The sequence below is a fragment of the Chiloscyllium plagiosum genome, chromosome 40, assembly GCF_004010195.1.
Source record: "Chiloscyllium plagiosum isolate BGI_BamShark_2017 chromosome 40, ASM401019v2, whole genome shotgun sequence".
NCBI lineage: Eukaryota > Metazoa > Chordata > Chondrichthyes > Orectolobiformes > Hemiscylliidae > Chiloscyllium > Chiloscyllium plagiosum.
In genome coordinates, this window is record NC_057749.1 from 24,921,673 (window position 1) to 24,949,636 (window position 27,964).

The following is a 27,964-nucleotide window of genomic DNA, read 5'->3' on the forward strand; positions in this document are numbered from 1 at the left end:
ATCTCCAGCATCTGCAGACCTCACTTTCTCCTCCTTGACAAAGCAGCCCCAGCTCAAGGGAGAATGGATGAGAAAAGGGTGCAGGTGGGTGAATTGCAGATGCAAAGCGCAAACACTATTTTCCTTTGGGATTGAAACATTCCCTAAACCCCATTCTGGAAGATTTCCGGACAATCCTGAGAGTGTTGGTCGCCTCCCGTTGAGCGTCTGTGAAAGTTGGCAGCACTGCCAGCCCTCCAACTGCGCCAGCTTTCATTCAAAGTGGAAAGGCAAGAGGAAGAACAGGCATTTCCACAGCATGTTCACAACCACAGGATCTCCCGGGAGAGCTCGTTGCAGCCAATGAGGAGCTTTTGAGGTGTAGCCGCTGTTGGAATGTAGGAAACACCTCAGTTAGGTTCAGTATGAGTATCAGTTGGAGGAATTTACTGGGGGGAGGGGAGGGCAAGAGGAGAGTCCTGCTCTTTGAAATACTGCAATGAGATTGTTTATCTCTGCTTGAGATGAAACACAGACCCTTGGTTTAAGTCTCCATTGGCAAACCAGACTTCAGCTTTTACACTCGAGTCCCTGGAAGGTTGGAGGACTGAGACAGAGGCAAGAGTTCTGCTCATGGAGTCATTTTTCTCACAGAATAGCAGCAGCCCAGATGGTGTCCCGACTGTGCCATCTTTCTAATCAGGCTTTGACTCAGAAACTGCTGGGTCACAGCAGTTTTTAATATTTTTAAATAGGAACATCATATTTTAACAGTGTCAGAACTTCTCAATAAATGGCTGTTACCACATGACCTCCAATGATTCTGCATCTTGCTATCTGCCAGGACACAATCACTGAACTGTATTTGATAACGAACACAGCCCTATCGCAGACAGGCCAGAGTCTGCTGTCTCTGTGCCCTGGGTTATCTGTAGACTCGGATGCAAGGCACTGCTCTCATCGCATTCTCTCTGACAGGGTCTTCTTCCTGTTGGTTTTGGTCCAAATATAACGTTTTCCTGTTGAGTGACATTGATGGTTTACTGGGGTTTGAAGAATCCATGTTGAATTGGTGAGTAGGGAGCTCAAATCGATGTCAGATCCAAAAGTGACATATGTTGAGAGGGATCATCAGGGAAGGACTTTCATTGAATAACTAAAGGTGGCACAATAATTGCCGTTGTCATAGAGTCAGCGGGTCATACAGCATGGAAACAGACCCTTCGGTCCAACCAGTCCATGCTGAACATAATTCCAAACTAAACTGGTCCCACCTGCCTGCTCCAGGCCCATATCCCTCCAAACCTTTCCTATCCAAATGTCTGTTAAACGTTCGAACTGTATCCATCACTTCCTCTGGCAGAAAGGTTGACCCTCATGTCCTTTCTAAAGCTGTTTTCCTTTCATCTTAAAAATATGCTCTCTGGCTTTGAACTCGCCCACCCTAGGGACAAAAGAGCTTTGCTGTTCACTTTATCTATATCCCTCATGATTTTATAAACCTCTATAAAGTCACCTCTCAACGTCCTACGCTCCAGTGAGAAAAGTTCCAGCCTACCCACCTTCTCCTTATATCTCAAACCCTCCATTCCTGGTGAAATCCTGGTAAATCTCTTCTGAACCCTCTCCGATTTAATAATATCCTTCCTATAACAGGGTTGCCAGAACTGGACACAGTATTCCAGAAGACAGAACAAAGAGCAAAGAAAATTTACAGCCCAGGAACAGGCCCTTCGGCCTTCCAAGCCTGAGCCGATCCAAATCTACTGTCTAAACCTATCTTAAGGATCTGTATCCCTCTGCTCCCCACCTGCTCATGCATTTGTCCAGATGCACCTTAAATGAATCTATGGTGCCTGCCTCTACTTTCTCTGCTGTTAATGTGCTCCAGGCACCTACCACCCTCTGAGTAAAGTACTTTCTGTGTGTATCCCTCTTAAACCTTTCACCTCTCACCTTCTACACGTGACCTCTCATTATTGAATCCCTCACCTTGGGAAAAAGTGTATTGCTATCCACCCTGTCTATACTCTTCATGATATTGTCGACTTCAATCAGGTACTCTCTCAATCTCCTTTTCTCTAAAATTTTTTTTGCCCCAGGATGGGGGATTTCAAGACTAGTAGGCACTTTTTAAGGTGAGAGGAGAGAGATTTAAAAAGGAAATCAGGGTCAAAAGTTTTTGAGTGGAATGGTGGTTTGTGAGTGGAATGAGCTTCCAGAGGAAGTGGTGGATATGGGTACAATTACAATGTTTAGAAGACATTTGGATAAGTAGATGAATAGGAAAGGTTTGGACGGATATGGGCCAGGAGCAGGCAGGTGGGACTAGCTTAGTTTGGGATTATGGTTGGAATGGACTGGTTGGACCGAAGGGTCTGTTTCTGTGCTATATGACCCTATGATTCTATGACTCTCTAAGAGGTCTCACCAACGTCCTGTATAACCTCAACATGATGCCCCAACTCCGATAGTCAAATTAGTGATTCTTGTTGTCCATCTGAACTAAAGGAATAATTAACATGAACATCAACGCTAAGCTTGCAACAATATTATACTTCCTTAATGCCGTTAGACGGATGGAGAGCAGAAAATAGAAATGACTAAAAAAGGTTAACTTGAATTAAAATGCACTTCTGTCAGTTTGACAAGCAGTGTTAATAACTGTGTGGTTACCCCCACAACAAATACTTTCTGCTTTGCCATAAGAATTCCTTTATATTAGATTAGATTCCCTACAATGCAGAAACAGGCCGTTCGGCCCAACAAGTCCACACTGATCCTCCGAAGAGTACCCCACCCAGACCCATTTCCCTCTGACTAATGCACCTAACACTACAGGCAATTTAGCATGGCCAATTCACCTGACCTGCACAGCTTTGGATTGTGGGAGGAAACCGGAGCACCCAGAGGAAAGCCACACAGACACGGGGAGAATGTGCGACTCTGCACAGTCACCCGAGGCTGGAATCGAACCTGGGACCCTGGTGCTGTGAGGTAGCAGTGCTAAGCACTGAGCCACTGCACTGCCTAAAAAAAAATTAAACAAGCATGCACTCCCTGGTGGGGAATTGAACCCCAATCTCCCGCGTGATCAGTGGGGATACTCACCACTATACTACCGAGGAAGCCAATAAATCTCATGTATAACATAAATCAATTATTATATAATTGTGTAGGCTTTTCAATATAAATTGATTGCTGGGTAAATATTTGTCTAAAAAAACAAATTACTGGCTGAAAACATCAGGAAATATTTATGATCAATATTCCATGAAGAGTAATGTATTAGAATAAAGCTGATCATACCTGTTGAAAGATTATGATTCTGGTCCTAATGGGACAATGGATACATAGAGTCAGACCCTTTGGTGCAACCAGTCCATGCCATCCATAATCCCAAACTCAACTAGATCCACCTGCCTACTCCTGGGCCATATCCCTCCAAACATTTCTTATTTATTATTTATCCAAATGTCTTTTAATGTTGTAATTGTATCCACATCCACTACTTCCTCAGAAAGTTCATTTCACATGTAAACCACACTCTGTGTAAAAAAAAAATGCCTCCTATGTCTTTTTTAAATCTCTCGTCTCTCACCTTAAGAAATCGCCCATCCTAGGGGAAAGACACCTCGTATTAACTCTATCTATACCCTTCATTATTTTATAAACTTCTGTCAGGTCACCGCTCAATCTTCTACGCTCTGGTGAAAAAGAGTCCCAGCCTATTCAACTTTTCTTTACAACTCAAACCTGAAACATCCTGGTAAATCAGGGTACATGTCATTTAAGCAACCATTCCAGAGATTTTAAAGTGAAATTTGATTTCTTTGAAGTCTTTCGCAAAAGTTTCCATTACAAGGACAAGTTGCAAGAAGGCACACTGGTCCTTGGATTTCTTGGGTTTAAAGACTAAAGCATTAAAGCTATGCTCATGTAAAGTTGTACCTGTCATCATTTAGATTCCCAGGTTGAGTGTGGGAGTGTTTTCCAAATATGTTGTAAGGAGAGGTTGAATAGGCTGGGGCTGTTTTCCCTGGAGTGCTGGAAATTAAAGGGCGACCTTATAGAAGTTTAGAAAATCATGGGGGTCATCGATAGCATAAACAAACAAGTCTTTTCCCTGGGTTGAGGGGGAGTCCAGGACTAGAGGACATAGGTTTCTGGTGAGAGAGGGAAAATTCAAAAGGGACCAAAGGAGCAACAGTTTCACGTGTGTATGGAATAAGCTGCAAGGGGAAGTGGTGGAAGCTGATACAATTACAACATTTAAAAGGATAGTTACATGAATAGGAAGGGTTTAGAGGGATATGGGCCAATTGCCGGCAAATGGGACTAGATTAGGTTAGGATATCTGGTCAGCATGGGTGAGTTGCACTAAAGGGTCTGTTTCCGTGCTGCACATCTCTGTGACTCTATGACTTTATGTTTCTTCCCTGGGTATTGTGTACCCCTCTATTGACATAGTTTTAAAATTATCCATGGATTCACCAACTGAGGTGCCATCAGAGCTTTCAAATGAGCCTACAGTTCAGAGGCCAGATTGTAAATGTAATTTACTGACAGTTTTGGGTCATTAGCCGTATGGTTAATTCTTCATAGTCCCCAAGCTAAACCCCTGGAGTTTGCTATCAATACACACTGGGTAGGAGTAACTTCACCATACACAGAAACACAGCCCATACAGAGAGCGCAAAGAGGAGATTGGAGTGATGTTTAACATCATGAGGAGTTTCCAAAGGCTGAACAATCAATATCCAGACCAAAAGCCTCCAAGGGTGTGGGCTTCAGATGAGAAAAGCACAGCCTGATAGTCAGAGGGATGAGAACTGATTCATGACCAGCTATTTTGGGTGGCACGGTGGCTCAGTGGTGAGCACCACTGCCTCATGGCGCTTGGGACCTGGGTTCGATTCCAGCCTCAGGCAACTTCTGTGTGGAGTTTGCACATTCTCCCCACGTCTGCTTGGGTTTCCTTTGGATGTTCTGGTTTCCTCCCACAGTCTGAAGATGTGCAGGTTAGGGCAGATTGGCCATGCTAAATTGTCCATAGTGTCCAGGGATTTGCAGGTCAGCTGGTTTGGCCATGGGAAATGCAGGGATAGGGTGGGTCTGGGTGGGGTGCTCTTTGGAGGGTTGGTGTGGACTCAATGGGCCAAATGGCCTGCTCCCACACTATAGGAATTCTATTGAATTGATACTCATCAGAAGAAAAGAATATTATAGAGAGCGTGGAGGAGTAGATTGCTGTTTGGATGAGCTGGTGCAGGTTTTAATGATCTCAATGACCTCCATCTCTATGATACATGAGAACTCTTGGGGTCTTTGTGCCTGATCAGTTTGGCTTTGGCCCCCTTGCTCACATCCAGTCGGAATATCAACAATGAAGATAGCCGTTAGTGAGTGCTTGCTGACCTTATCAATTGAAGACGACTTTCTGATCATGAGCATCTCTCATAAAATAAAGAACACATATGTTACCAATGATGTTTCAGCCTTATTGACGATTCTTATATTTGCCATGGGAAAAGGTAGTGATTGAGAATGCCTAGCCTTCCTGCTCTCTATTTCTCCACCACCTCCATTCACCCTCTGCCACATGCCGCAACATTTGGATAATAGAGCAAAATGTTGTGCTTACATCTCTGGAACTTGTTCAAATGCAGCCAATAACAAGGAGGGTGATAATCCTCTCTGGTTTATGTTGTTAAGAGCCTGAAATCAAATTAATCTCAAAGTCTTGACTGCGCTCCCAGTAGAATCAAGCCTACAGCCTAAGAACTGCCAATCATTTGACACTAATTGACACTGAGATGGGGTGAACTTGCTTAGATCGTGACGATAGATGGTTAGTAAACGAGAAACACATAATTGTGCTGGAGACTTCAAGAGGGTGTGACTGACCCATTCAGGTTCATAGACACAAAAGAAAATGTTGTGATGTTAAGTTAATTAAAGCTGAAAAGTGTCTGCAGTACTTTGTCGTTATTCTAATAATAATTGAGGCCAGTCTTGAAAGCGCAGAGGAAAGTTCCAGTAATAGCATGAGTGTCCACTTTATCTCTTCACTTCTGTGCTGTTCCTCCCATACCTGCTAGAGTGTGATCTGACTCCATTTGCAAGCTCAGGTCATTGTCATGCAACTTTGCACAACCACCTGATGAAGGAGCAGCACTCCGAAAGCTAGTGCTTCCAAATAAACCTGTTGGACTATAACCTGGTATTGTGTGATTTTTAACTTTGTACACCCCAGTCCAACACCGGCATCTCCAAATCATTGCAAGCCATAGAGCAATTGTGAACCAGCTGGGGGCTGTTACAACAACCTGGTAGCTTCCTTCTGACCAGAACTGGCAAAATGTCTTGATATAATTGATTTTAAATCCCACAACTGCAGTTGTGGGGAATTGAACCTATATTTCCAGTGCATTGGCTCAGGTTTACTAGTTCAGTAGCACAAGCATTTGAGGGGGGGGGGGGGGGGCAATGTTGCTATCTCAGGGCCATTAGCATCATGTTCAATCCAGGACTAGTTGGCTATGGAAGGTGTGTTTGTAATGTGGCCCAGCTGCCTGATGTAAATCCTTCCTGATCGCACGTTAGAGAGTCACCTGGGTCAGCCAATTCCCAGAAGTCAATGGCCAAACCATTGCCTGTAGTTTGTCCATAGGTGGAGACCAATCCAGTGGAAGGCCACCACCCAACCCTCAGAAGAAATTGAGGACAGGTGAAAAGACAAAGGGACAGATTACCCCTACTGTCTCTGGTCTTGTGAGTACAATGGGGGTTGATTTAGTTCAGTTGGTTGGTTTCCAATACCACTTTGATGTTAACAGCGTGGGTTCAATTCCCATGACTGGCTAAGGTTACCATGAAGGACTCTCCTTCTCAAGCTCTCCGCTCACCTGATGTGTGGTGGACATCAGGTTAAATCACCATCGTTTTCTCTCTCTGTCTCTAAGAGAGCAAGCCCTATGGTCTGGTAAGAGTATGGCAACTTGACCTTGACCTGGCTGGCTCAATGTGTGTGACTGAGCTACTGCAGACCCTTCTCTCTCCCCCACCTTAAACGTGCAGAGGAAAGTTCCAGTTTCCAGCAGTTATTGCACAAATGTGCATGTTATGTCCTCACTTCTCTGCCATACCACTATGTTCTGTACATGTGAATCCCTATCAGATGACGATTTAGGGAATCATATTCTGGATTAGTGGCACAGGAAGAGCACAGCACAGGGCTGATGAAGGGCTTTTGCCCGAAACGTCGATTTCGAAGCTCCTTGGATGCTGCCTGAACTGCTGTGCTCTTCCAGCACCACGAATCCAGAATCTTGTTTCCAGCATCTGCAGTCATTGTTTTTACCTCATTGATTTAGGGAATCAGTTGATGATAGAGTTGCAATGAGCTGTGATGATGATTCCTTCCCTATTTGGACCATCTGTGCAAAAATTAGTAGGGCTAATTGAACTGTGTAGCCATTTGCAACGTGATTGAGTGATGAAGGGTGAAAAAATACAGCTCATGCTCCCTATAAAAATACCTTCAGCAAACAACAGAGCCAGGTTTCCATGTTACTGAATTAACAAGAAAGCCAGAACCAATGTGTGCCATGTCAGATATGACAACACTTTAATTAGTGATGGCCTCTATTATTTGTAATCTAATAAAAACTTTCAAGAGCTGGCCTAGAATCCATGAATGTGTGAGTGCTCACGTATAATTTGTGTTCTGCTCCACTGAAGAATCCAGGCCAGTTTTTACTTGGCTTTAAGTTGTGCCCAGATGAAGTGTTTGGCCTTGTGTTAGGTTTGTGTAAAATAGATTGCATGTGACAGTGGGCATCACTAATTAATGCAGTATGACACACAGTCACTCTGGCCTATATTTTTATAAAACAACTGGAAGTGTGTCTGTGCATGTGACCCTATAAAAGCCAACATGATGTGAAGTGTTGACTGTTTGGAACTAATTCTCTCCATCCTTGAACTGATTTTTTATTTTTTCATTTGTGGGATGTGGGCGTCGCTGATTGGGCCCAATATTTATTGCCCCTTGAGAAGGTGGGGGTGAGCTTCCTTCCTGAACCGCTGCAGTGCACCTGCTGTGGGTTGACCCACAATGCCCTGAGGGAGGGAATTCCAAGATTTTGACCAAACGACTCTGAAGGAATAGCGACATATTTCCAAGTCAGGATGGTGAGTGACTTGGAGGGGAATTTGCAAGGAGTGGTGTTCCCATGTATCTGCTACCCATGTCCTTCCAGATGGAAGTGGTCATGGGTTTAGAAGGTGCTGTCTGAGGATGTTTAGTGAATTTCTGCTGTGCATCTTGGAGATAGTACACACTGCTGCTACTGAGCATCAATGGTGCTAGTGGGTGCCCTGCCAATCAAGTGGGCTGCACTGTCCTGGATGTTCCTGAGTGTCGCTGGGGGGCTGCACCCATCCAGGCAGGAAGGGAGCATTCCATCACACTCCTGACTTGCGCCTTGTAGATGGTGGACAGGTTTTGGGGAGTCAGAAAGTGAATTACTCGCTGCAGTATTCCTAGCTTCTGACTGCTCTTGCAGCCCCTGTGTTTATGTGGTGAGACCAGTTGAGTCTCTGGTCAATGACAACCCTCAGTTTTTGATAGTGGGGGATTCAATGATGGTAACACCATTGAAATGTCAAGGGGTAATGGTTAGATTATCTCTTATTCGTGATGGTCATTGCCTCGCATTTGTATGGCACGAATGTTACTTGCCACTTGTCAGCCCAAGCCTGGATATTGTCCAGATCTTTGGCACAGACTGCTTCAGTATCTGAGGAGTTGCGAATGGTGCTGAATGTTGTGTAATCATTGGCGAACATCCGCACTTCTGACCTTATGATGGAGGGAAAGGTCATTGATGAAGCAGCTGAAGATGGTTGGGCTGAGGACAATACCCTGAGGAATTCCTGCAGAGATGTCCTGGAGCTGAGATGACTGACCCTCCACAACCACAGTCATCTTCCTATGTGTCCGGTATGACTCTAACCAGCGGTGAGTTTGCTCTCTGAGAGCTATTGATCCCAGTTTTGCCAGGGCTTCTTGGCGCTACACTCAGCTGAACGCAGCCTTGATATCAAGGGCTGTCACTCTCCCCTCCCCTCTGAGTTCAGCTCTTTTGCCCGTGTTTGAACCAATGTTGTAATGAGATCAGGAGCTGAGTGGCCCTGGCAGAACCCAAACTGGGCGTCACTGAGCAGGTTATTGCTGAGCAGGAGCTGCTTCATGACCCCTTCCATCACATTACTGATGATGGAGAGTAGACTGATTTACTTACTTGGGCTGAAATGTTCATGTAAATTCCACACACAGCCCTCGTTCATGTCACTTGTGTGGGCCCAGCCAGACCACATTCATTCCTGGTTATTGGTGAGGCATACACACATGGCATTTAGGGCAGGACTTGCACCCCCGATTCTTTTGATTCACTCGTGGGACATGGATTTCACTTGCTAGGCCAATTTTTCTTGCACATTCCTAGTTACTCTTGAGAAGTTTATCAAATCTCTCCAGTCTGAAAGGAGGCCTTTTAGCCCATCGTGTCCACGCACCAACCCCACCCTCTGAAGAGCATCTCACCCAAACCCACCCCCTTACTCTATCCCTGTAACCCTGCATTTCCCATGGCCAATCCATCTAACCCGCACATCTTTGTATTGTGGGAGGAAACCGGAGCACACCCACACAGACATAGGAAGAATGAGCAAACGCCACACAGACAATCACCTCAGGGTGGAATCAAGCCCGGGTCCCTGGTGTTGGGAGGCAACCGTGCTAACCACTGAGCCACCGTGCTGGTGGTGGTAAGAAATGAATGGCTTGCTAGGCCATTTCAGGGGCAAGTTAAGAGTCAATCAGATTGCTGTGGGTCTGGAATCACATGTAGGCCAGACCAGGTATGGATGGCAAATTTCCTTCCCTAAAGGATATTAGTGAACCGGGTGGGGGTTGTCTAACCATCGTTGACAGTTTCATGCTCACCTCTAGATGCATTGGGGCAATTATGGAGGTAGTGGGTACAATTCTTTACTCTGCCTGTCATAATGGCAGCAGCACATTGGCACCATCCCTGACCATCCAGAAGAAGGCGTGCCAGAGGATTGAAGGATAACCAATGGTGTTAATGTCCCATTGTCAAAAGTCTTCCTCACCCAACTGGCTATAACTGTGACAACAGCTGCCCTGTGGTGGGTGTTCCCCTCCACAATGGTGGCTTGGCTAAAAATCACAATCTCCTTCAGGTCGTTCTGCTATAACATGGCAGTTGTGTTCCTCTGCTAACCTCACGCTGTAGAAAGTCACGCTATGGAAAACCGTGAGTGAAAACCAGGCTGTAGAGGATCGCCAACAGGAAATAGCTATACCTGCTCAGCAGAAAGCCTGCATTATCCATACAGCGTCCACAAATCCTCAATCGCGTTATAGCCAATTTGTGCTGATGGAACGCGCGTGACAGCAGTAATTCGGAACAGGAGACAGCCTGTGGCCATTTTCTCAATCGAAACCTATAAAACATCACAGAGGAGAATGAAAGCTTCATCATTTGGTGTGGACTCGTTGGGCCAAAGAGTCTGTTTCCACACTGTCGTGATTCTATGATGCTAAGATTCTGTCTGACAGGCTCCTACTGAGAATCAGATGCTTTTTCCTGCCTTGGGAGTGGCCCCACACTCCAATCCTTAATTCCATAGCACGCCTGCCCCTGGGCATGTTTGCCCCAGGAAATACTGCTTCATCGGTGCTTTGTTTGTCCTATTCTGGGCATCAGAAATCAACATCATTGAGCCCTCTTCACTGGTAGAAGGGGCTGTCTGGGTCTCACTGCTATAAAGCACTGACGTGACAATAGCCTGTGGCATTTGCCAATGCTGCCCATATGTGGTACTGCGTCAGCTTTGTTTCAGAAAGTTACAATTGTCCTTTTGATAAGGTCTAATCAACGTGTTCAGTGATGTTATGGCACACCTCTGCAGCAAAGTGAGGTTTGAATGCAGGCCTCCAAGCCCAGAGGTAGGGACAATACTGGCACGAGGACTCAGGTAGAAAACATAAGAACATAAGGACTAGGAGCAGGGCCTGCTCTGCCGTTCAATATCGTCATGGCTGATCTTTCTAGGACCCAGCATTGATGAGTCTAAACAGAAGGGGCACTCGTCTGAGTTAAAACGTGATTTATTGCACGATAGCAGTCGCCATTTTAGAAGGAATGGTAATTATCAATCCAGACACCCCACCCTCCCCTCAAAAGATGAATACTCTGGGAACTTGGGTTCAAGTCCTGCCATGGCAGATGGTGAAGTTTACAATCAATGAAATCTGGGATTTAAATCTAGCCTAATAGTGACCGTATAACCACTGCCCTTAACACCCCATCTGGTTCACTGATACACTTTAGAGAAGTAAATCTGACATGTAACAGCAACGATAATTGACACTTAACATCTCCGAAATGGCCCAGCAATCCCCTCAGTTCCAGGAGCACTGAGAGAATTTAACAAAAAAATTACTAGTCAGGCACAATGGAATTAAGAGTCTATTGGTGTCCCTGAAACCATTGTCGGAAAAACCCATCTGGTTCACTAATGCCCTTTTGGGAAGGAAACTGCCATCCTTATCTGTTTTGGCCTACACGTGACTCCAGACCAACAGCACTTTGTTTGACTCTTAACTGCCTTCTGGGTAATTAGGGATGGGCAACAAATGCTGGCCTGGCCAGTGATGCCCTCATCCCATTTAATGAATAAAAGAAATTACAAATTGGGAATTGTACACAATATATCTTGTCTGTATGCTTTATTGCAAACCTTGAATCATAGAATCCCTACAGTGTGGAAAACAGGCCATTCAGTCCATCAAGTCCACACTGACCCTCCCCCATCCCATATTTTCCATGGCTAATCCACCTAGCCTGCACAGCCTTGGAGCCCACGGACTGCTTATTGTGGCAAATCTGCCTGATCTGCACAACTTTGGACTATGGGAGGAAACTGGAGCACCTAGAGGGGACTCACACAGACACAGGGAGAATGTGAAAACTCAGACAGTCACCCGAGGATGGAATCATACCCAGATCCCCAGGAGCTGTGAGGCAGCAGTGCTGAACACTGAGCCACCGTGCCACCCAATCTTTGAGAAAGTACTATTCTTCTCAATGTACTTATTGATTCCTTTTACTATAAAGCAGTTTTAAATCTGTAACATTTCAATACTGCTTTTAATCTGCTGTTCTTTCAGCTTTGTATTGTTGCATTCATCAATACTGTTTGAAGTTCTGTTGCTGTAGAAATTATTAGACTCTGTATGCCAGTGATGTTACATTAATTTCTCTTTTCTTTTTTTAAACTCTTCAATTTCTTCAATCGTGACTTAAATTATGTAATAATGCTGTTCTGTCATGACTTATAGCTTTCAAGCTTTTACATTTTGGCTTTTATTCTGCAACACTGTATCTCTGTTCTGCTTACTGTGTTTCTTGCCTGTTTTTAACATTGAAAATAGTGGCTTCCTTCCTTTATCAGGGTTTTCCCCCATCTGTAGCCAAATTCAAAATCACACAACGCGAGGTTCTAGACCAACAGGTTTAATTGGAAGCACTAGCCTTCAAAAGCGCTACTCCTTCATCAGGTGGTCGTGGAGTACTCCTAGTGTTGTGTGATTTTTGACTTTGTACTACCCAGTCCAACACTGACATCTGCAATTCGTGTAGCCAAATTGGAATTAAATTCCTTTCCCACGAGCAAAATGGATATATTTTGGCCTTTCACTGCTCAAAGCATAACGACTGTGTTGGATAGATAGAATCCCTCAGTGTGGAAGCAGGCCATTCGGCCCATCAAGTCCACATCCTTTCCCTGTAACCCTGCATTCCCCATGGCTAACCCACCTAGCCTGCACATCCCTGGACACTATGGGCAAATTAGCATGACCAATCCACTCTAACCTGTGTGTCTTTGGACTGTCGGAGGAAACCCACACAGACACAGGGAAAAAGTGCAAAATCCATACCTGAGGGTGAAATCGAACCTGGGTCCCTGGCGCTGTGAGGCAGCAGTGTTAATCACTGAGCCACTGTGCCACCTCATTGCACAATTTTTAAAAATAATTCCCTCCGGCTACACGCTTTAAAAAGTCTCCTGCCAAAATCACAGTTTGATTACTGAGTCCCAGTCCTTTTAAATTCAAATTATTTTTGAATTTTCTTCTTCTTTTCACAGACCCCTACAGTGTGGAAACAGGCCCATTTGGCTCGACAAGTCCACACTGACCTTCTGAAGAGTAAACCACCCAGACCCATTCTCCTACCCTATTACTTTACATTTACCCCTGACGAAGGCACCTAACCTATACATCCCCGAACACTATGGGGCAATTTAGCATGGCCAATTCACCTAACCTGCACGTCTTTGGACTGTAGGAGGAAACCCACGCAGAAACAAGGAGAAGGTGCAAAATCCACACCAAACCTGCATATCTTTGGATTGTGGGAGGAAACCAGAGCACCTGGGGAGAAAGTGCAAACTCCACACAGTCACCCAAGGCTGGAATTGAACCTGGGTCCCTGGCACTGTGAGGAAGCAGTGCTAACCACTGAGCCACCATGCCACTCTTCTGCTAGGCTCTTTGCCTAATTTTTTTTCTACATTTGCTCTTCTCCACCTGAAATAAATACTGAGATCTTCCTGATCTTCTTTGGCATAAATTACTTTTCTGGCCTGATCACTGTCCCTTGTAGCTATGCTTTGCATAATTTATTTTCAATGGCATTGACGGTAGTTTTGAGAGGTAACATCATTTCTGTGTTTTTCCTATCTTCCTTGTCTGGACCTTTGAGCCATTTTAAAATGTAAAAAATCTTTCCTTTAGGAATCTCTAATTTAGAAATCTCCGGACCTTTTATTTGCTCCATACAGGATGGTCTTCTCCAAAAGTCCTTACTCACACAGTTTTCCCTGTACCTCTTGCTAGCTCTGAGGTGAAGGTAGTTTTCCCAGATTATTTCTTTCAGCTTTTCCCATGAGTGCTCGCGGCTGTCAAGTGCTTCATGTTTCAGCTTTTGAGTTTCCATGACTTCTTAAAGTGATTATACTCTTAAAATGGTATCTTCGTGTTTTCAAAAAAGTATTTATTTCAATTCTTTTGGAATTCTATTTCCACCCTTGGGGATGTCGACATGAAATTCAGTCCTACACGATAATATTTGCCCCTGTTGTCAGTACTACGCTGGGATATTCTAACATGGTGACTCAGTGGTTAGCACTGATGCCGCACAGCTATAGGGACCCCACGTTTGATTCCAGCCTCGGGCGATTGTCTGTATGGAGTTTGTACATTCTCTGCGTGGGTTTCCTCCCACTGTCCAAAGGTATGCAAGTTAGGTGAATTGGCCATGCTAAATTGCCCATCGTGTTCAGACATGTGTAGGTTAGGTGCATTCATCATGGGCAAATGTAGAGTAATAGGGTAGGGGGAATGGGTCTGGGTGGGTGACTCTTCGGAGGGCCAGTGTGGACTTGTTGGGCCAAAGGGCCTGTTTCCACACTGTAGGAATTCTATATTAGGGACATTTAAGCAACTGCTGGACAAGCACATGGATGGCAGTAAATTGAGGGATGTGTAGGTTAGATTGATCTTAGATTAACTTAAATGCTTGGCACAACATCGTGGGCTGAAAGGCCTTTACTGTTCTATGTTTGAGGTAGTTCATGTCACCAATCCTCGTTGTTGACACTGTGTCTAGGGCTTTGTCTAATGATCAATGGTGGAGGTTAGACCATTGGTGAGTCCACATAGAGCAGTGTTTTTCTTAAATCAACAAATGGCTTATTATATGTTCGCAAGGAGCACATTAGTAGCCAGGCATAGTTGTTAAGGAACAAGCACAGAATATGCTTGAGAAACTTAACAGTTCTAAACACTTCTGAAGAAGAGTCACACTGAACTCAAAATGATGCTGCCCAGACCGATTTAGTTTCTCCAGCGTGCTTTGTGTTTATTTCAGATCTGTTCAGGATGCTTGGGAAGCTGTACAGACTACACATACTTCCTTCTGATATGTAAGCTTTACCCAACTGTCTCTATCCTGAGTTATCAGGACATTCCTGATTATGCCCAAACATTGATTCTCCTGCTCCTCGGATGCTGCCTGACCTGCTGTGCTTTCCCAGTGCAAAACTTTTTGATTCTGATCTCCAGCATATGCAGTCCTCACTTTCTCCTCTTTCCTAAGTTAGTATGGTATCATCAGATTAGTATCTTTGGCATTAACTACTTCAGAACCACTGACTTAAACAACACGGGTTTCTTTTGATAAGCAAAATTCTCCTATGTATCAGTTTTGTTATTCACAAAGTTTGTTAGTTGGACAAGGCTAGAATTGGCCTTTCTAATGTGTGCGATAAGATCGTCATCAAGAGATAGATCATCCATCAATGTACGTCCGAGATAGCAGCATTTTCTGGATGTTTCTGCCAGTACCTTGTTGCATCTGATCACAAACAACATCCTGTTCCTTATCAACACCTTTGATGGTGATGGAGAACCTGTCATAGACATGGGAGTCTGGATCAGTGGTGCTGGAAGAGCACAGCAATTCAGGCAGCATCCGACGAGCAGCAAAATGCTGCCTGAATTGCTGTGCTTTTCCAGCACCACTGATCCAGAATCTGGTTTCCAGCATCTGCAGTTATTGTTTTTACCTCATAGACATGGGAGTGGTGATCCTTGAGCATTCAGAGCTCATTTTCATCTGGACAACTGAATTTGCATTCAGACGTTGTCTTGGCTTTGAGTCTTGGAAGCTTAATGATCTACCTTCATTGTCTAAGAAGGACCTATCCATTACTGCCTTAAAAAAATTCAAGGATACCGCCTCTATTGTCTTCTGAGGCACCAATTTCCAGAGTAGTACAATTCTCTGAGGAAAACTTATTCTCCTCATTTCTGTCTTGAAAGGGTGACTCCTAATTTCGAAACCGTGTCCCCTAGTTCTGGACTCACCCGCAAACAGGAAATATCCTTTCCCACGTCCACCTTGTTGAGACCATTTATGATCTTATACATTCAGTCAAGTCACCCACCTTGTGGGCGGCACGGTGGCACAGTGGTTAGCACTGCTGCCTCACAGCGCCTGAGACCCGGGTTCATTTCCCGCCTCAGGCGACTGACTGTGTGGAGTTTGCACGTTCTCCCCGTGTCTGCGTGGGTTTCCTCCGGGTGCTCCGGTTTCCTCCCACAGTCCAAAGATGTGCAGGTCAGGTGAATTGGCCATGCTAAATTGCCCGTAGTGTTAGGTAAGGGGTTAATGTAGGGGTATGGGTGGGTTGCGCTTCAGCGGGGCGGTGTGGACTTGTTGGGCCGAAGGGCCTGTTTCCACACTGTAATGTAATGTAAAAAAAAAATCTTCTAAACACCAGCAAACGACTTTGGAAAACAGATTTGAATGGAGGTGGGCTGCGCAAATGAAAATAGTCACAAAACACAGTGGAAGGAAAGATTGCACTTATATGACTCCTTTTGTGTCTTTTTTTAAAATTCATTGCATGTGGACATCATTGGCTTAACCAACATTCATTGTCCATCCCTAATTGCCCAGAGGGCAGTTAAGAGTCAACTACATTGCTGTGGGTCTGGAGGGTGGACCGGGTAAGGACGGCAGTTTCCTTCCCAAAAGGACATTAGTGACCCAGATATTTTTTTCCCGACAATGGATTCACGCTCACCATTAGACTCTTAGTTCGAGACTTATTTTTGTTTCAAATTCAAACTTCACCAACTGCCATGGTGGGTTTGAACCCAGGTCCCCAGAACACTCCCTGGATCGCTGGATTAATAGACCTGCTGTGCTTTTCCAGCACCACACTCTCGACTCTGATCTCCAGCATTTGCAGTCCTCACTTTCTCCTCGCTGAATTAATAGTCCAGCAATAACACCACTCGGCCATCACCTCCCTATGTCTTGCTGTCTTGCACGCATAGCAAGCGATCTGAGTCAAGTCCGACTGAGGCAGCTGACACTACATTCAATGCTCTTTAGGTTACAGAGGAAAATTACCTTTGTAAAGGTGACTTGTCTGTGGAGAAATGAATAAGTTTGCCACCCTGGCAACTCACCAGCAGCACAGTTCAGTAACCTGGATGTAGAGGTCAGTAGGCCTTTTAGGATTATCCATCCATTTGAATGGGTCACCAATTACCTGTGTGACCACACAACAACATACATCTATAAAACACCTTCATTGCAACAAAACACCCCAAGGTATTATCTAGGAATATGTTAGACATTGAGCTACATAATAAGACAAGGAACCAAAAGCTTGGTCAAAGAGGTCAGTTTTACAGAGCAGCTTTTAATGTGTGTGATAAGAACGTCTCATTGAGAGGGTGATTGTATCTGTCAAAATGGCTGCCCTTGGTGACTTCATCAAATTTTGTTGAACTGTTGATGGAAAATAATGTTTGACATATTGAACCAGATTTTACTTGGATTTAAAAAGCAATTTTGTAGATGCAGTTCAGAAAAGACTGTTAATTTACACAGCATATTGAATAGTCACAAAAGTGGCTTCATCCTGGTTAATTCCTGCAGCTGCCACTGTGCCCACATTCTAATGTCACAAACACTGGTGAAGCCACTTTACATTATGAAATGCTGCTCAGCTTACTAACTGAGTGTGCGTGAGCTGTGATTGGTGCTGGGAAGTATTAGGACAATATAAGGCCTCTGAACATAAACTAACACTGCTGTTCCTAAGATCCCTACTTCCCATGGTCTCCCTCTCTACTCCATAACAGGGTACGGTCATCACTCTCAGCTACCTCCCTAAATAACACTGTTCCCATTCAATCCAATGCCTTTCAAACCCTACAACTCTTCACTCATTTCGGCCATCTGAAAAAGCTCTAATCATATTGTAGCTGGGTGAACCTCATAGAATATGCGTTCCCTGATTGGGGCTGTTAACCTGGGAATCCTGGCTGACAGATATAAACAGGAGTCTCAGGGGATCTGTTCACTCTCAGAGCTGGCTCTGAGGGAGCCAGACCAGTGTCAAGTACAGAGCATGTGTGAATAAAGGGTAACTTGGCCTCTATGGATTTATTTCACATAACACTTTCAAAGCTCCTTACAAAAGATAACAGGCTAAGACTCTCAATGTGAGCTTCTCCAGGTATCAGTGGGTACTTTGTAATTGGATAAAGCGCCATGACCCAGAACACTGATTCTAACTTTATTACCTGGGACTGCAGGACTGTAACCAGTGCTTTGGGAATCACTTCCCATCTGTTTGTAATTTAGAGCTTGACTTATCCAGTCAATATAAAAGGTGATCCTGTTTTTATGAACCTAAAAGATCTCAGCTGCGACACATATGGTTATCACATTTACCTCCGCGCCTGGCCTCTTTCTTAAAGTAGGAAAATCGCTGCTATTTCTCAAGTGTCAAGGTCAGTCAAGGGATGGTTGTAACCACTGGGATATTTCAGTTTCCAAATCGATGGCACGCAACACCTCAAGTTGTGACCTCTGGGACATCCCATCTGGAGTGTAGCAAACTCAGACTGAGGAAACTTGTATCGAGGCAATTATTATCCATACACTGAAGGTCACAACTCCCTGGGCTAGATTCGCCCTTCCATGAAAACCAATAACATTGACCTTGAGCCTTTTGACTTCAGTTGGAGCAATACCCCAAAGTATTTGGAGAGGTGATGGCCTAGTGGTATTATGATTGGATTATTAACCCAGAGGCCCAGGTAATACTTTAGGAGCCTGGGTTCGAATCCTGCCACAGCAGAATTTGAATCCAACAAAAATCTGGAATTAAGGGTCTAATCTGGAATTAAGGGTCCACTGTGCATTGTTGGAAAAACCCACTTGGTTCACTCATGTCCTTTAAAGCAGGAAGCTGCCATCCTTACCTGGTCTGGCCTACATGTGACTCCAGACCCACAGCAATGTTGTTGAGTTTTAGCCCCCCTCTGGGATAATTAGAGATGGGCAATAAATCCTGATCTAGGCAGTGACACCCTCATCCAACGAATAAAGAAAAATTTAGCTTGGATCAACCTTGAATTGGTGAATAGTGTTTGAGAATCTTTGGGATTGGCTAATTGGCGGAAAGTGAGCTAATGCGAAATGGGATGCAGTGTTCGTACAGTGCACACATCTAAAAGTTTGCTTTTAGCCCGCAGTTTTGGGGATAATTGATAAAAATGTTGACAGCCGGCTCTGGGTGATTACTTGAATATAAAGAATGTGCAGGGATGTGGGGAGGAGTTAGGAGATTGGCATGAGACAGTGAAGGACCAAATGGTCTCATTTTGCTCTGTAACAATTCTGTGAATCTGTGATTTAATTGCATCTGGAAGCACTCAAACAAACAAGATTGGCATTCAGCAACTAGTTTTTTTTCAGATCAGTAGCCTTACATCCATTGAAGGTTTGGCGGGTTCAAGCTGATACATAGCAACCCAATGCTATGTATTAGCACTGCTGCCTCACGGCGCCAGAGACCCGGGTTCAATTCCCGCCTCAGGCGACTGACTGTGTGGAGTTTGCACGTTCTCCCTGTGTTTTCGTGGGTTTCCTCCTGGTGCTCCGGTTTCCTCCCACAGTCCAAAAATGTGCAGGTCAGGTGAATTGGCCATGCTAAATTGCCCGTAGTGTTAGGTGTAGGGGAATGGGACTGGGTGGGTTGCTCTTCGGAGGGTCGGTGTGGACTTGTTGGGCCAAAGGGCCTGTTTCCACACTGTAAGTAACCTAATCTAATTACAGGATTGGCTCAGTGTCCAAGGGAGATGGTGTGGATCCCTGGACATGGCACTCGATGTACAGAGCAGGAAGTTCCAGGGAAGAGAACTGTTTGAAATTCCTTAGCCTCCTGCTCCTCTGTCCCAGCTTGCTCGGCCAGATCTGCTACCTTACTCCTATCCCTCTAGAGGTTTTTTTATTCATTCACAGGATGAGGGTGTCGCTGGCTAGGTTAGCATTTATTACCCATCCCTAATTGCCCAGATGGCAGATAAGAGTCAACCACAATGCTGTGGGTCTGGAGTCACATGTAGGTCAGACCAGGTAAGGATGGCAATTTCCTTCCCTAAAGGGCATTAGTGACCCCGATGGGCTTTTCTGACAATTGATTCCAGATTTTTATTGAATTCAAATTTCACCATCTGCCATGGCAGGATTTGAAACTGGGTCTCCGATGAAGAGTCGTCTAAACTTAAAATGTTAGCTTGTTTTCTCTCTCTATGGATGCTGCCTGACCTGCTGTGATCTCCAGCATGTTTTGTTTTACCCACAACGTTACCTGGGTCTCTGGATTAACAGTCCAATGATAATACCTCTCCCTGAGTTGCAGCAATACAGGACATTGGTTCGGCCACTTTTGGAATACTGCTTTCAGTTCTGGTCTTCTTGCTATAGGAAACATGTTGTTAAACCTGATTTGGAGATGCCAGAGTTGGACTGGGGTGTACAAAGTTAAAAATCACACAACACCAGGTTATAGTCCAACAGGTTTAGTTGGAAACACTAGCTTTCGGAGCACAGCTCCTTCATCAGGTAGTTTGTCACAATCACCTGATGAAGGAATGGCGCTCCGAAAGCTAGTGCTTCCAATTAAACCTGTTGGACTATAACCTGGTGCTGTGCAATTTTTAATGCTGTTAAACCTGAAGGGGTTAAGAAAGCACTCACAAGGATGTTGCTGGGGTTGGGGGGTTTGAGTTATAGGGAGAGGCTAAATAGGCTGGGGCTGTTTTCTTTGGAGCTTTGGATATTGACAGATGACCTTTCAGAGGTTTATAAGATCATGAGGGGTATGGATAGAGTGAATAGCCGAGGTCTTTTTTCCAGAGTAGGGGGGTCTAAAACTAGAGGGCATAGGCTTTGGGGTGAGAGGGAAAAGATTTAACAGGGACTTAAGAGGCAACGTTTTCACACAGAGGTTGTTGGAATGAGCTGCCAGAGGAAGTGGAGGAGGCTGATACAATTACAGCATTTAAAAGGCATCTGGATGGATATTTGAATGGGAAAGGTTTAGAGGGATATTGTCGCAAAGTTAGTCCCCTTTTGTTTCTAAAAGCTGTTCCTTGGCTCCAAGGAGACTCTGTCCTTGATTTTTTTCAGAGGGGTAATAAGCCAGGCTGGACTCCAATCAGTCTGGTTTAGTACAGAGGTGAAAAGGATTTTGAGAAGCCTTTTGTTCATATGTAAACAGATGAGACTTCGGGCCAAAGTGGTCATGTTTTAGATGTGACCTGTATAATAAAAGGGGAGTGGTCAACTCTTTAGCTGGGCTGAGCAGTTTAGTTCAGTCTTGAACTGGGAAGTTCAACAGGGAGCTGTGTGGGAACTCTCGCTCTCTCTTTTCTGCCCTTCAGCTTTGACCTGTAAGCACGTGCTCCATTCATACTGGTTTTTAAAGGGAGTTTGCTTATTGGGACTGTTGTGTATATTCAGATAAGCATAATTAAGTCTAGTTGGACAGGTTGAGTTCTGTAAGTGTTCTTTATTCTGTTCTTTGTGTTTCATTGTGTAATTTTATGAATAAAGTTTTGTCTGTTTTAAACTCTATTAGTCAACCTAGCTAACTTACTCTGAGTAATTTTCACTGTACGCTTACCGAAACAAATTGCAAAGTTATGATCTGGGGCTGCCTGCTTAAGAATGTTTTGACTGGTCTGGCTTAGACCATAACAGATTGAGGGCTCGTCCGGGATTTTAAACAGCGAGTGGTCGGTGTTAGTCTCTTTATTTTGGGTGTTGGTTTGGTTAGGAAGACAAATCTTGGGATAGTATTGGCTCTTTCAGTCACCAAAAGTTTTCTGGATGTGGACGTGGTGACTTTGGAAGTTTTGCAACAGGCAAATAAGACCAAGAATTAGCCTAGAAGCTAGAATTGGAACTGCCTGGTTCTGTGAGGAAAAGAGAGATAATCACAGTAGCAGCTCAGCATTTAAACTTGCCGGAGAAACCATCAGAATTATTACAGATGGCAAGAATTCAATTACAGATGAAGCAGCTTGAGTTGGAGGCAAGTTATGGTCTGGGGCTGCTTGCTTAAGAATGTTTTGAGTGGTCTGGTCTAGTCCATAACAATATGGACCAAATGCTGGCAAATGGGACTAGATTGAGTTGGGATATCTGATTGGAATGGACGAGTAGGACCAAAGAGTCTGCTTCCATGCTTAGATTAGATTCCCTCCAGTGTGGACACAGGCCCTTCAGCCCAACAAGTCCACACTGACCCTCGGAAGAGAAACCCACCCAAACCCATTTTCCCTCTGACTAATGCAACTAACAGTATGAGCAATTTAGCATGGCCAATTCACCTGACCTGCACACCTTTGGATTGTGGGAGGAAACTGGAGCACCCAGTGGAAACCTACACAGAGAGAATGTGCAAACATCACACAGACAGGCGGGAATCGAACACAGGACCCTGGTGCTGTGAGGCAGCAGTGCTAACCACTGAGCCACTGTGCCGCCATAACTGTACATCTCTATGATTCTATGACCAAGGGTAACCCCTAGGAAGAAGCTCTCCCTTTCTCATGGTGTATTGTATAAAGTCTCTAATATGTTAGCACAATGCCCACTTTTTTTTAATCAAAAATTTCAGAGAGTTTCTGGAATTACTGTTGATAGAGCTCAGGTGAAGTGTCCCCAAAAGATCGTTGAGGTGTCTCAGTCTTTGTTCAGATGCCCAGCCGTAATGAAACAGTGAAAGCCTGAGTAAACAGTCCTGGACAATACAGAGCTGTTGCAATGTCAAGGGAGGCCATTCAGCCCATCGGGTTTCGCGGGCTCTCTGAATGGGACATCTCGCGTGGCCCCATTCTCAAGCTTCCTCAGTGGAGCCTTCTTTTTCAAATAGTGGTCAAACTCCCCCTTGGATGCGTCAATTGAAGCTGCCTCCACCATACTCCTATTCCAGTGCCTAATAGTTTCTCCTCATCTCATTTTGGTCTCTTTTATTAATTATTTTAAACCTGTCGTTCTGGATCCTTCATACAAGTGGAAATGTTTTTTTCCTACCTAGTCTGTCCAGACGTGTTACGAATTTGAATACTTCAATCAGATGTCCTTTGGCGTTCTCGTCTCCAAGGACACCATTCTACTTTTGCAACCAAAATTCATCCCCTCTGGGACCATTCACATTAACCTCCCTGTCCTGCCTGCACTGCCTTCTGTTATGGATCAGATCAGACCAGACCCCCTCAAAAGTATTTTAAGAAAGTAGATCATATTCTAACTTATTATTAATTTAAAGGCAAATGTGGGCGGCACGGTGGCACAGTGGTTAGCACGGGGGGATACTACTAAGGTGAGGGGAGAAAGTTTTAAAAAGGACATGAGGGGCAAGGTTTTTACACAGAGAGTGGTTCGTGTGTGGAATGAAATGCTACAGGGAATGATGGATGCTGATGCAGTGGCAATATTTAAAAGACATTTGGATAAGCGCATGAATAGGAAAAGTTTAGAGGGATATGGGCAAAACACAGCCAAATGGGACTGGTTTAGCTTGAGATTATGGTCAGCGTGGACTAGTTGGATAGAAGAGGCTGCTTCCAAGGTGTATGACTTGTCAAACTATATCAAAATATCGTTTATTCAACACTATAGTTAACATACAACAAAAGAAAAATGAACTTAGAATAACAATTCTGTTAGAAAACTTAACAGAATAATAGATACTGTAACTATTACTAATTAACTATTCCAATATAGTAACATCCCATAAACACATCCCTTGGGCAAAAAGACAAATTCAGAAATCAGATTTTATTCACATGCAATGCCAGCAGTAGGAAGAGAAACCCCAGTGTCTAGCTGTAACTGAGCGAGGGGGAAAAGATCATTTCTACTTCTTCAAAGTTCCAGCCGCTTCTGCTGAATTAAAAGCTGAAAAAAAGACTAGAAATCCTGGTTTGTGGAGCTGGACCACACCCATCCAGGCTGCTTCTATTGTTCCAATTTAAGGAAAGCCCCAAGGCCTCGCAAGCTGCTTACATTACCACAGACCGCTCAGCGCCCCTCATTCAATCTCTCTCTTAAAAGAAACCAGGACCAAATGCACCTCTTGAAAGCCACACCAGCCTCAACATTTCACATTAAAATGTTCAGAAGTGAGCCCTTTGCTGCTTTTCAATCACCTTGCTGGGTTTGAGGAGATGTAGGCAGATGAAATGTTAGCTACCAAAGTATCATGCAGTGTCTCCTCCGAGTGCTAGGGGACAATTTAAGTCTTGACCAACCTGATATCAATTCTCCGGTGGCATTTTCCAGTGACGAATTACCTATTCCTTTTGAAATTATGTCTTGCATGAACAGGGAGCTGAAGCAACATTGCATCGCAAGCCAACATGGCCACAGAGGCTTTTTAGGGCCTTAAGTATGTGGGGAAAATATTACCTGATAGAATGGCAGATGGGCCATTCATGTTAGTAATATTTCCGAATATGTGACTGTGTGGAGTTTGCACGTTCTCCCCGTGTCTGCGTGGGTTTCCTCCGGGTGCTCCGGTTTCCTCCCACAGTCCAAAGATGTGCAGGTCAGGTGAATTGGCCATGCTAAATTGCCCGTAGTGTTAGGTAAGGGGTAAATGTAGGGGCATGGCTGGGTTGCGCTTCGGCGGGTCGGTGTGGACGTGTTGGGCCGAAGGGCCTATTTCCACGCTGTAATGTAATCTAATCTAATCTAACCTGCTCAGGGATATTAAGACACATCTCTGAAGGAGGTAGGACTTAAATGCTGGCCTCCTGGCTCAGAGATGGAGACACTACCACTGCACCACAAGACCACTCCATAGTGAAATCAGATTTAATCTCGACAAGCAGTCACGGCAAGACTGGAAGCCATTCATGTTAGCATTAATTCATAGGAATGCTAACAGTTAAGATGTTATCAATAAGTTAGTTGATGTACCTGATAGGGGCTCATGTGGTAGCATCCCTATCTCTGAGCTAGGAGGCCCACGCTCATGTTCCACCTGTTCCAGAGGTATACCAAACCAGGTTGAGGAAGGAATCTCTGTTTACGTGTTTTGTGGCGCAATGGGTGCTTGAGCTGAAAAGGTTCAATCCTGCCTGCCCAGGAGCTGCCTTTGAAAGGCTGTTGGGCATTGACTGGTGGAGGAGGTGATGGCTGATTGCATTATTTCTCCCACTATCGACATTTTAATTTGATCTGAGTTTTCTTTTTAGTTACAGCCCCTTAATAGGCTGCTGGGGTTATTTTGTACATCTACAATTTGTTTTCAGTCTTCACAAAAAGGGCATTCAAATGTTTACAAAAGAGTGTCAGCTGAGAGGATTCAGGGGTTTGTAGGCTATATGGTTGGTTTAATTAAAGTCTCACTTGAAGTATATGCCTGGACTGTGTCTAAAACCATTTCACTGCTAGTGGATAACAATTCAGTTCATCCTCCTGATGTTGGCTCTTTCATGATTAGATTCCCTACAGTGTGGAAACAGGCCCTTCGGCCCAACACGTCCACACCGACCCTCTGAAATGTAACCCACCCAGACCCGTTTCCATCTGACTAATGCACCTCACACTATGGACAATTTAGCATGGCCAATTCACCTGGCCTGTGGGAGGAAACCCACACAGACAGTCGCCCAAGGGTGGAATCGAACCTGGGACCCTGGTGTTGTGAGGTAGCAGTGTTAACCACTGAGCCATTCTGCCACCCCATGTGATCTGATTGATCCCACACTGGGCTTTTACCCCATACAGCACGGTAATTTTATGAAGGTTCTTATCAATTTCCCTTTCCTCTTTGAATGTCATTGTTGGATCTGCCCCCATCACCCTTTCATGACAAACGTTTAAACTCCCAGTTACTCACTCTGCAACAACCATGATTCAGCATTTCCCATGTGGTTCTTTTGCATATCACTAGATATTAGAAATATTAAGCGCTTCTGCAAGTTTACTCCATCAAAGCCTGTGATGATTTTAACACCCCATTAAATCCCCTGTTAGCCTTCTCTGTACCATGCTGTATAAAGGTTTGGTCAAGGCAAATCAGGGCAGGACTTACACACTTAATGGTAAGTCCTGGGGAGTGTTGCTAAACAAAGAGATATTGTAACTTCATATCTTCTTGAAAGTGGAGTCACAGGGAGACAGGATAGCAAGGACAATGTTTAGTATGCTTGCCTTTGTTAGCGAGCGCATTGAGTATAGGAGTTGGGACGTCATGTTGCGATCGTACTGCACATTGGTTCGGCCACTTTTGGAATACTGCGTGCAATGCTGGTCTCCCTGCTATAGGATGGATGTTGCGAAACTTGAAAGGATTCAGAAAAGATTTACCAATGTTGGAGCTACAGGGAGAGGCTGATTAGATTAGATTCCCCACAATGTGGCCCTTCAGCCCAACCAGTCCACACAGACCCTCTGAAGAGTAACCCACCCAGACCCATTTCCCTCTGACTAATGCACCTAACACTATAGGCAGTTTAACGTGGCCAATTCACTGGACCTGCACATCTTTGGACTGTGGGAGGAAACCAGAGCACCCGGAGGAAAACCACGCAGACACGGGGAGAATGTGCAAACTCCACACAGACAGTTGCCCGAGGCTGGAATCAAACTTGGGATCCTGGTGCTGTGAGGTAGTAGTGCTAACCACTGGGCCACCCGGCCACCCCCTGGGTCTTTCCTCCCTGGAGTGTCAGAGGCTGAGGGGTGACCTTATAGAGGTTTATAAAATCATGATGGGCATGGATAGGGTAAGCATTGTGTGGGAGTCCAAAACTGGACAGCCTAGGTTTAAGGTGAGGGGGGAAAGATATAAAAGGGACTGCAGGGGCAACTTTTTCACGCAGAGGATGGTGGTTATATGGAATGAGGTGCCAGAGGAAGTGGTGGAGGCTGGTACAATGGCAACATTTAAAAGCCATCTGGATGGGTACGTGAATAGGAAGGGTTTAGAGGGATATGGGCCAAGTGTTGGCAAATAGGACCAGATTAATTTAGGATACCTAACACTATAGGCAGTTTAACGTGGCCAATTCACTGGACCTGCACATCTTTGGACTGTGGGAGGAAACCAGAGCACCCGGAGGAAAACCACGCAGACACGGGGAGAATGTGCAAACTCCACACAGACAGTTGCCCGAGGCTGGAATCAAACTTGGGATCCTGGTGCTGTGAGGTAGTAGTGCTAACCACTGGGCCACCCGGCCACCCCCTGGGTCTTTCCTCCCTGGAGTGTCAGAGGCTGAGGGGTGACCTTATAGAGGTTTATAAAATCATGATGGGCATGGATAGGGTAAGCATTGTGTGGGAGTCCAAAACTGGACAGCCTAGGTTTAAGGTGAGGGGGGAAAGATATAAAAGGGACTGCAGGGGCAACTTTTTCACGCAGAGGATGGTGGTTATATGGAATGAGGTGCCAGAGGAAGTGGTGGAGGCTTGTACAATGGCAACATTTAAAAGCCATCTGGATGGGTACGTGAATAGGAAGGGTTTAGAGGGATATGGGCCAAGTGTTGGCAAATAGGACCAGATTAATTTAGGATATCTTGTTGGCATGGTCAAGTTGTACAGAAGAGTCTGTTTCTGCGCTGTACATCTCAATGACTCTATGACTCTAACTTGTTCAGATATCCGTTCCCCACCTCCCCAAACATAAGTGACATCCATTAAGGATTCTGGGCCATTTAATATGAAGACTTCCAACTGGATGAACAATGATATCTGCAATGTTTACCTTCACAGGTGGGCTCTTCCTCTGCAGCAGCAGCAGTACAGATTGCTCACATTGGGAGGTGTATGCCGGGAATAGGCTTGGTCCTTTTCCTGGATGGAATTGGATGAATCCATCACAAAGGAAGCAGATATTTTCTCTGTTAAAGATATGAAATAAGAAGTGTTGATGTTCAATGTGGAACATGAAAACGCTATTCGGCCCATCGGGTCTGTGCATTTCTGGAAGT

At 44.8% G+C, this 27,964-nt stretch overlaps 1 long non-coding RNA gene across 1 annotated transcript; it reads right to left on the bottom strand.

The window, feature by feature from the left end:
- LOC122542631 lies at positions 1-27,964 on the bottom strand. The gene is made up of 3 exons (XR_006309835.1): positions 27,739-27,964; positions 10,375-10,515; positions 1-367 (listed from the first exon to the last, which is right to left on the bottom strand). It is a non-coding gene; the product is annotated as an uncharacterized LOC122542631 (long non-coding RNA).